At 35.8% G+C, this 10,000-nt stretch overlaps 1 protein-coding gene and 2 long non-coding RNA genes across 3 annotated transcripts in view; 2 read left to right on the forward strand and 1 right to left on the reverse strand.

Moving 5' to 3' along the window:
• The window catches only part of LOC144964477 (uncharacterized), a 3,470-nt gene extending 1,928 nt beyond the window's left edge, over positions 1 to 1,542 (forward strand). Inside the window, exon 3 of the long non-coding RNA XR_013643851.1 lies at positions 1 to 1,542. This exon is cut by the window's left edge and continues 163 nt beyond it. This is a non-coding gene — a long non-coding RNA (uncharacterized LOC144964477).
• The window catches only part of LOC144963897 (myeloperoxidase-like), a gene marked incomplete at its 3' end in the record, with an annotated part of 30,861 nt that overhangs the window by 17,701 nt on the left and 3,160 nt on the right, over positions 1 to 10,000 (forward strand). The window lies entirely within an intron of this gene.
• Positions 6,498 to 10,000, reverse strand: part of LOC144964494 (uncharacterized) — a 3,767-nt gene continuing 264 nt past the window's right edge. The window contains exons 1-3 of the long non-coding RNA XR_013643855.1: positions 9,991 to 10,000; positions 7,071 to 7,183; positions 6,498 to 6,559 (exon numbers count right to left, since the gene is read on the reverse strand). The exon at positions 9,991 to 10,000 is cut by the window's right edge and continues 264 nt beyond it. This is a non-coding gene — a long non-coding RNA (uncharacterized LOC144964494). The remainder of the gene's footprint in view (positions 6,560 to 7,070; positions 7,184 to 9,990) is intronic.

The raw sequence follows: 10,000 nt of genomic DNA on the forward strand, positions 1-10,000 counted from the left end.
AAATAGAATTGATTTTGCAGTTCAACTTGACTAGATATCTAATTTTATACGACTTGTTTCTCAAGTAGAATAAAAAAATGAAAAATGAGGATAGCGTGCCATATCATATTTTGAAAAATCATTTAATATATCTAGAAATCATCTGTATAACCTATTGTATACAGTAAATAATTAGGTTTTGTGATTATAATGATGAATTCATAAGGTATGACATCATATTTGACCACAAAATTATTTTATCTCTGGGCGTAAAAAAATCAATTTTACAGCATTTTTTTTTTATCTAAGGGGTATGGGTTAGTGAACCGATTATAATTTTTTTTAGACTTAGATCAATCTACAAAATTTTCGTTTTCTTGTCCTATTACGGTCATATTTTGAAAGTTTGATGGATCATTTCTTTTAGTTGTCTGCAAAATCAGCCTTTTAACTTTATGTCAAATTATAGAAAAAGCTTGCGCTTTCTCAAATGTCTGTTTTATGGCATTTGTCTGATTTTCTAGCAATCCTACCTCAATCATTTTCCTTTAAATTATCTTCAAATTTATTCAGAATCTTTTCTCTATGATGTGTTTTACATCATGATGTGCAGGTGGTTGGATGGGAGCATCACCCTTGAATCATATACCTATGATGTTCGCATGGGTGTACGATCCGATAGTGATGTCGTTTCTTCTTCTCTTTACTAGCCTATCCTGCTTCTTTGGTTTGTGATTGTATTTTTGACAGGGGATACTTTTTTTCCTGTAAATCCTCTGCCTGTTTGTTCTTGGTTATTTATAATTTAGCTTATGATATCTTTAGGTTATGATTTTGATTGACATTTGTACTATTTTTGTTAGATTGCTTGTTTTTTTGTTTCAGCGGTCTCTCATATAACCTCAATTGTGTTGGAAGAGACCTAAAGCAACAAACAAACAAAAAAAAACATCATGATGTAAGTGTTTGGAGGTAAATTAAAATTTAGCAATTTTATAAATTTTAAAATTCATTTGTTCCTGTCGATCCGCGCTAAATTTTCAGTTGAAATCAAATAAAAATTCTAAAAAATTATTCCAAGAGTTTTCATGATATAGCTATTTATGAAAGAAACATTGTGTTTAAATTTGAAAGAAATTTATATGCTAGTTTTTGGTGCATCTATGTTAGAAATTTTAGGGTTTTACGTCTAATTTTAGCTTATGTTGCCCCTTAAAAAAGTTGTTTTTTAAATTCAGTTATTTTTGGTGTTTAGCATCAAATTATACATTACATTATTCGTTCATGAGATATAATTAAAGAATTTTAGAACTATAAAGCATATTTGACCACTAAAGTAATTTTTTGGTGAATAACAGCAGATATTAAATTATTTCGCAATTTTTTTTCTTAGAGGTATGGGTTAGCGAATCGTTTATAATTTTTTTCAGAATTTGATCAATTTATAAAATATTACTGTTTTCTTGTTCCATATTGGTTATACTTGATGAATGTTGGCCTTTGTCTGCATAATTAGCTTTATTATCAAATTAAAGACAAATTTTTCATTTTCTCAAAATTTCATTGTGCGTCATTCTCTGATTTTCTAACATTCACATCTGGATTGTTTCCCATCAGATTGTCTTCAAATTTGGTCAGAATTTTTCTTATGATGTGTTTTGCATCATGATGGTTGGGTTTTGGGCTAAACAAAAATTTAGCAGTTTTATGAATTTTTAAATCAATTTTTTTTTCCTGTCATGTCAGTCACACCAAATTTTCACTAAGAAATCGAAAAAAAATTGTGAAAAATTTATTTTCAAGACTATTGCTAAACCTATCCATCTTGTTGTAAGAAACATTTTGTGTAAATTTGAAAGAGATCTGTTCGTTGTTTTTTTCTGCATCACTGTAAGAATTTTTGGGGTCTAATTTGAGCTTATATTGTCCCCCTGGTGGTAGGGATTTGGTGGCTAATAGTATTAGCGCTGGTGTTAGGGACTCAGTAATAGCCATGTGGTAGGAACTCGGCGAGTAAAAGTGCTGGTGATAGGGATTCAACGAGTAAAAGCGCTGGTGGTAGGGACTCAGTGAATAAAAGCGCTGGTCATAGGGACTCGATGAGTAAAAGCTCTATGACTCGCTGAGTAATAGCGCTGGTGGTAGGGACTCGGTGAGTAATAACGCTGGTCGTAGGTGCTCAGTGAGTAAAAGCTCTATGACTCTGTAATAGCGCTGGTGGTAGGGACTCAGTGAGTAATAGCGCTGGTCGTAGGGACTCAGTGAGTAAAAGCTCTATGACTCAGTGAGTAAAAGCGCTGGTGGTAGGGACTCGGTGAGTTATAGCGCTGGTGGTAAGGACTCGGAGAGTAAAAGCGCTGGGTAGGGACTCGGTGAGTTATAGCGCTGGTGGTAGGGACTCGGTGAGTAAAAGCTCTATAACTCAGTAATAGCACTGGTGGTAGGGACAGTGTCAGTGAGTAAAAGCGCTGGTGGTAGGGACTCGGTGAGTTATAGCACTGGTGGTAGGGACTCAGTGAGTAAAAGCTCTATAACTCGGTAATAGCACTGGTGGTAGGGACAGTGACAGTGAGTAAAAGCGCTGGTGGTAGGGACTCGGAAGAGTAAAAGCACTGGTGGTAGGGACTCAGTGAGTAAAAGCTCTATGACTCAGTGAGTAAAAGCGCTGGTGGAAGGGACTCGAAGGGTAAAAGCGCTGGGTAGGGACTCGGTGAGTTATAGCGCTGGTGGTAGGGACTCGGTGAGTAAAAGCTCTATAACTCAGTAATAGCACTGGTGGTAGGGACTCAGTGAGTAAAAGCTCTATGACTCAATGAGTAAAAGCGCTGCTGGTAGGGACTGTTTGTTTGTTTGTTTTTTAGGGTTTTACGGTGCTTGCAACACATCAAGGTCATATCAGCGCCAGTAAAAAGGAAGAAATGGGATAGTAAAAAGTTATAGAATTCAATTAAAGCACCCAAGAAAAGGTAAGACAAAGGGGAATTTGTTCAAATGGGAAACAGATGTAGATACCAAGAGCACACCATCAAAGTACTTAGTTTAAGATCATCTAAAAGTCTCATCCAGACACAAGCACAGGTCCCGACTAAGAGGAATACACTCAAATGTTAACAAATCAAATATAATATGTAAATAAAACATAATACAGTACATAACAGAGAGATGATTTCCAATGAAAAAAATATCATCTCCCAAAACTAACTATACATTCGACTGCTTCCCTCTCAGCCAGGACCAGGACAAAACCAAGTAATCTCATTCCAAGACAAAGACAGAAAGCATGTTGGAAAACAGATATAAGGGGAAAGAAGACACAGTATGAACCCCCCTGCCCACTATGGGAGGTCAGGAACCCCGCCCAGGTGGTAGGGACTGGGTGAGTAATAGCGCTGGTGGTAGGGACTCAGTGAGTAAAAGTGCTGGTAGGAATTCAGTGGTGTCACTGATTTTATGACATTAGAATATAAAGAGATTACAACTACAATCGGACTAATGATTTTACAAAAGGTCCCCACAAAAGTATATCTTTAAATTATTAAACAAGTCTGTTGATTAAATTAAATTATAATTTTATTTTAAAAGTAAAAGATCAAGAAAATGTCAAAATAAAAATGAAAGTTTTGACAACCAAAATGTACCTATTCCGTAACATATAAAGACACACAAACAAATCTTGTCTTCTTGCTCCTCTGTAATCTTGACACAGCATTGCTCTGATGTGTATCATGAACACTACTTCACTCTATACCGATCACGACCCAACAAGTATTGAGAACAACCATGCTTCTCAAATTTGTTTTACATACAGGACTTTGCACTATCCTTTTGAATCTGGATAGAGACTTGACCGACTCAATTGTTAACGGGCACCTTTTTACTATCACACTCTTTTATTGGGATGTGATATTACGACTTATAATGTCCCTTTTTATTTCGTCACTGACCGACCACCTTTGAAATTTTGATATTCTACAACACAGTGTTTGGTCTCCTGTGTTATATTTGTTTTATTCTGTATCGACCTGTATAACACAGTTTCGGCCTTCTCTGTGTTATATTTTTATTGGGACATATAGGAACAGATTTGCCTTCTCTGTACTATAAATTGGTCACCCGTTCACGGACTGACACAGTACAGTAGCCTGCACTATGCCTTGCTATCTTCCGGCCCCAAACGTACTTCACACAATCAACCCTGCATTATGTGAAGGATAGCTAGTGACGTTTGGCGACTGAGAGACGTTGTCATTACAAGATAGCATAGCAACAGGTTTGAAAAATACCAACTTGTGGTTGCCTAAAGCTAATATCCCATTGAGACTTAAGCTCGTTCTACAGTAACGTGACAGCCCCCACCCACGTTAAAAATTTACTTTTTTGGTGGTTTATTACATGAAAATAAATTTTACGAATGGACAATGAGTAAAGGTATTAAGGGAATTCTGTATGAAATTTCCTGTGTAGAGTCACATTTGAAAAATTTCGCAGTCTAACTGTCTCTGTTGTGTCAAGGGCATCTTTATGGTCGCATGTCTCTGTTATCTGGAGTCCCTGTCTGGTCAGTCTGTGCGTCCATAACGTCTGTGGTCTCTCTGTCTGGTCAGTTTGTGTGTCCATAACGTCTGCGGTCTCTGTCTGGTCAGTCTGTGTGTCCATAACTTCTGTGGTCTCTGTCTGGGCAGAGTGTGTATTTATAATGTCTGTGGTCTCTGGTCAGTAGTGCATTTACAATGTCTGGTGTCTCTGAAAAGTCAGAAAGAGGGTTAGAATGGGGATTTGTCTGTATTAAGTCAGTCATGTCGACAATGTCAAAGTCTTTATCTTCAGAGACAAGAGTCAAAAATTGTTCCAACTGGGAGATTCTTTGCAGAAACTGATGTTCTACCATAACTTGAAACAAGCTATTGATCCTGTTTGTCACTGAAGATACAATTCGATACAGTCCTTCCTGTGTATTTGTCACACGTCATACTGGTACAATGTCAGTTTCAGGTTGGTCATGGATTTCCAGTCTTTCGCCCGCCATGACCCTCATCATCTATGCACATAATATTCACAAGTGGATACAAATATCGATTTACTTGTATGTTACATCCATAACAAACACATCACAAAAAACACTCAAATCACGCCTCATTCTTCCCGTTACTTAAAACAAATACTCAAAACCACCATCCTCATTCACACTGAACTTTGTTACACCTCCTTCCTCCTCTATCTCTCTCAGTAATTCCTTGTACCGTCTCACCGTCCGTCCTGTCAATATCAGTCTTGAACAATCTCCGCTGCAAATCTTCGACATCTTTAGGCAATACATTTTATCCTTGGCTTGATTGAATGTATTGCCTAAGTTGGGTTGTGGACACCTTTGTTTTAGCCATAGCCTTCACTGTCTCATTCACGAGGGGCAGGCGATTCTCCGGATAAAGTGAGGATGGCTAAATGTAAAAAGAAAAAAGATTAAAAGTACAAAATTGTATGCAATAGCATTCAATTCAGACCTGCCAGCTAACAAAACAAAAAAAAGCATTTTATTTTTTATTGACAATTTAAAGACAAAAATCTGCATATAAACCCATAATGCACGAGTTGTGTTTGTCACTCTAAAATACTTGAATGAACTAAAATGCAACAGGCGCTCATCAAATTCAAGGGTTAAATGAATGACTGCAGAATTCCCAAAAAATGTCGCTTCATTGTCTTTGTAACATTTTCATGGCATACAAAAACGCAATAGAGTGGTCACCATTTATAATTAGTCCTCAGAAATCAAGCACTTATAACTGCACCGTACTCATAGTCAAAGTCAAATTTTATTTTAAAAAGTCTATGGACAACCATCAAATCTTAAAATTCCTTATCTGGAACAAAAAATAAACAAAGACAAAAAAAAAAAAGACCCAAAAAAATACCACCACCTAGATCTGCTTATATTGTCTTACAGGACTTAATAGCGCTTACAACATTATAAAAAGGATGATGATATGGTGACTGATTCAATAGGGAACAGTAGATTTCACGAGCACCTCAAAGATGTACCAATTTTGACATTACCTCAAAGTCTCACCGAGACACAAGCAAAGGATCCTGCTAAAACATTTACATAATGCAATAATATTCAAAACCTATAACTATAACAGTACATAACAGAGAGATGATTTACAGTATAAAAAATCATCTCAAGAAGAAAGGTACTGTATTTGACTGTCTGCATCCCAACTAAAGACCCCTGCAAGAACCAGGAAAAAAATGAGCAATCTTAATCCATAACAAAGACAGGGAGCAACATGGAACTATATATTACACTCAATAGTGGGAGGGGGGAGGGACAATTAAGTACTGAAAATATAAAGTAACAAGAAAAGAAAAAATAATACATATTTATAAAAAAAATTGAGTCTAATTGCGACTAAAATAGAATTTGCGATTAATTGCTGTCAAGTGTAAATTTTTCGGCAGCGAAAAACTGTAGGGACAAAATGTCGATGGAAAATTAAGTATAAAATGAATGAGTCTTACAATTTATCGCATGGGTGATTAGCCCCTGTAACCCTCAGAAGCCAGTATTAATTTCAGAGTCCTGCATGGTAAGAAAAACTTTTTATTACAAAATAATAAAATTATCCACAACATAGTATGATAAAATATTAATAGCGTTGTCACTTGCATAACTCAATTGTGAAGGATTTCAACATGCAGATTATAGAGCAATTGAAAATAAATCTTAATAAGACATTCAATAATAATACTAATCCAGCGCAATCAGATTTTTTGAACAAATCAAGTCTTTCACTTTTTAAAACTGTTCTGGTAATAGATGAACTATTGTCTTGCTGCATTACATCGTGCAGCCCGCCCACTGAAGACTGTAAATGAGCTGCAGATAGGCACCCATTGCCTCTTCCTCTGGATGTTTTAAAATTCAGAATCAGTTTGATTGCTTTATTAAAATTGTCTTGGCAATCAAGATAGAAAAGCTGATGGTGATAATTTACTTCCGAGTTATCTGAAATATTATAACCTTTTCATGTTTTTTAAATATGTAAAAGTAAAAAAAACCCTCCTGCCCCCGTCCAAAAACAACCTCCTACCTCTGGTTAGGGCGAACTCCTTTGCTTGAAGTCAATTGCTTTTTGCCCTGCTTGCATTCATAGACACAAAAGTCATAAATTAGCCAACTTTCCTCAGGGTGATATGATGGAAGCTGAAAAACACGGAATAATATAAAAGATCATAACATAAATACCTAAATATTAAGTTTAAAAATTGCAATATTTTCTCCAACTGAGACAAAGGTGTTACAGTTCAGTACGTTAGAAGAATAAGAAAGTAAGTCGAGAGTTTTCTCGAAGAACTTAAATTTGTGACGTGGTACTCAAATCAGGGACTAGGTCAAAAGCTGAATGGAATGGCACAAATGGAAAGCCAAAGGCATGTTGTTTTCAATATTTAAAGTCAATAAAAATTCAAATTCTGTGCATTCTAATATTAGGCAAACAACTACAGACCACACTAAATTGAATTGTATTAAGTAAAAGGATCTTGTCACATTCAATCAAGCTGTCGAAAAATTACTTCATTATAAATTGAAGTTCAGATCGCATGTTTGAAGCCGTATTAGGAAAATTCAGGTATCTGTGTATAAGCCAAGTTTCATCAAAATCACAGTGGCAACGAGTGTCTAATATTTGCCACCAGATACACTCGTAAAATTTGAGTGTAGGCCTATTTAGCAAAATCATATATTAGGAATGGTTTATACTACATCATAAAGTAGCGCATGCCCGTCATCATCCTGCATCTTTTTTATATATATATATATATATATATAAATATTAAAAAAAGAATTGAGCTTTCATAAGCCGCAATATCCACCAAACATGCTCAAAGCACTTTACTAAGGATCCATGACTAGCAGCAACACGTAACAAGTAGAACGTTAGGCGATGTTTTTCTTCTGACAGACAACGCTCTTAGCGGATAGGAAATCATACACATGAGTACAGTGAGAGAATGTGAGTCCTTGACGAGGCTCGACCCCAGGACCTTCCAATCCGGAAGTGAGTGCCACACAGCCGCATATATCTTGGCTGTTCTTGAGAATTTGCCAAAGACCTACAAACTAATTAGTAAAAAGAGGGGAGATGGGCAGAAATAGACAGACAGATACACACTCAGAGAGAGAGAGAGAGAGAGAGAGAGAGAATAATATCAGTTGCCTGTGGTGTCAGTCCGTTTAGGAGTGAGGTGGCGGAAGAAGTAGTCTAGCACTAGTACTTGGGTAGTAGTAGTAAGTAGTAAATAGGGAGGTCTTCTGCACGTTCCTTGAGCTAAGGAAAGTATTCCTTCAACTAACCTTAAAATAAAAAATAAAACCTTGTACATTTCCAACACTTGGACCTGCACTATGACCTATAACTAAAACTAACAGACAAAAAAAAACCCCGCTAAGACTCCTCTCCAGTACCTTTCAATATTTCAAATTGAATTATAATGGCTGCGGAAAACTAAAACAATGGTCATATAAGGAAATTTACAAATCAATCAAGTTGTTCTACAGGTTTTAAAATGAAAATATGAAGTAACAAGATATCACTCTAATATAGTGACACCTAACTAACACTAGACATCACACCAGCAGCAATGCTGAGCGGAGTAATTTTACTTTTTTCACTAGCAACCAAGTTGCCACATTGGATTTTCTTTCTTTACTTTTTTTTTAGTGTTCTGCTAATGTGCAATCTACATTTAAAATAAAAAGTGGCATCTTTCATTTCTTCTAATTCTTAACAGACACGATTATGTCCACTTCACATCTCAACAACAGGGACAATTTTTTTCACTTCTTGAGGCAGTTTTTTCTTCTTTTAAATTTCATTTTTTTTAAAGCTTCTTTATTGATTTGTTTATAAGTTCTATTGTTCTTCTTTTTATTATAATTTCATTGTCAATATCATTTTCATCAGCATACTTTTACAGTACTTTTACCATGTTATTCTTACGCTCTTACAATTACAGTACAGTACAGCAGAGCGATACCTAACGCAGACCTTTAAAGTGCTACTAAATTTGAAAAATTAAAATAAAACGTTTGACAAAAGATCCACAGTTCAAAAGCTAAAACAACTATAAAGTGAAACTACCTCGAGGCTCAAGGAACATCGGGGGTAAGGTCTCCCGCCCATACTGGGCACTGTGGGACTGGAAGTCTAGAGAGCTGCGCCGGTGGAACCCGTAATTTAGTTTCTTAAACGGTTCCGATCATTCAGGAGAGGCGTAGTACCTATCTAGTTGTAGTTATTAGTAGAAGAAGAAGAAGGAGCATGTTCAGGTTCAAGTTCAACCCTCTTAGTAGGCACTTGCAAGAATTTTTCAAAATAGTGGCTATGGGCATGGGTATTAATTTAGCGTAGAAAAATAAAGGGGAGTGAAACATTAATTAGAGTGAAAAATTATCGCTCTGTCTCAACTGGTTAAAAAGTTATGACCGTTTATGTGGTGGAAAATCTCTATACATAGCTTAATAGGAAAAAATGTGACCAAAGCACAGCATCCCAATGGATAATCACGTATAATTCAGAAACAGCTTCAGATACAACTTTGAAATTTTTACATGTGGTAAATCAACATCTCTGTAATACATTGCAAACAGAAAATGAATTATTTATTGAGAAAGAAAAGTATAGTTTAGAGCTGAGACAGCTGAAATCAAGGAAAAATAGATCACGACATAGTGTATCATACAAATGAATGACCTATTGGAATTTTGGAAAAGTCAATAATAAAATATTTATTCACATGAAGATAGACCAAATACACCACTGAATCGGCGTCATTTAGTTGTTCACTTTGAACTTTTCAAAATGAAAATAGACCTCATAAAAGCAAAGATATGAACTGACAAATGTTTGAGTGGTGTACTCTTCTTAGTCGATAGAGTTAGAGTGAGAATGACGAGAAATGAGTTGCCACTTAATTAAGGAAAAGAATTGTCGTATCTAGTTTACTTACCTTCTTTGTT

This window comes from Berghia stephanieae, chromosome 2, assembly GCF_034508935.2.
Source record: "Berghia stephanieae isolate SIO BIC M18660-M18661 chromosome 2, UCSD_Bste_1.3, whole genome shotgun sequence".
NCBI classification, from domain to species: domain Eukaryota; kingdom Metazoa; phylum Mollusca; class Gastropoda; order Nudibranchia; family Aeolidiidae; genus Berghia; species Berghia stephanieae.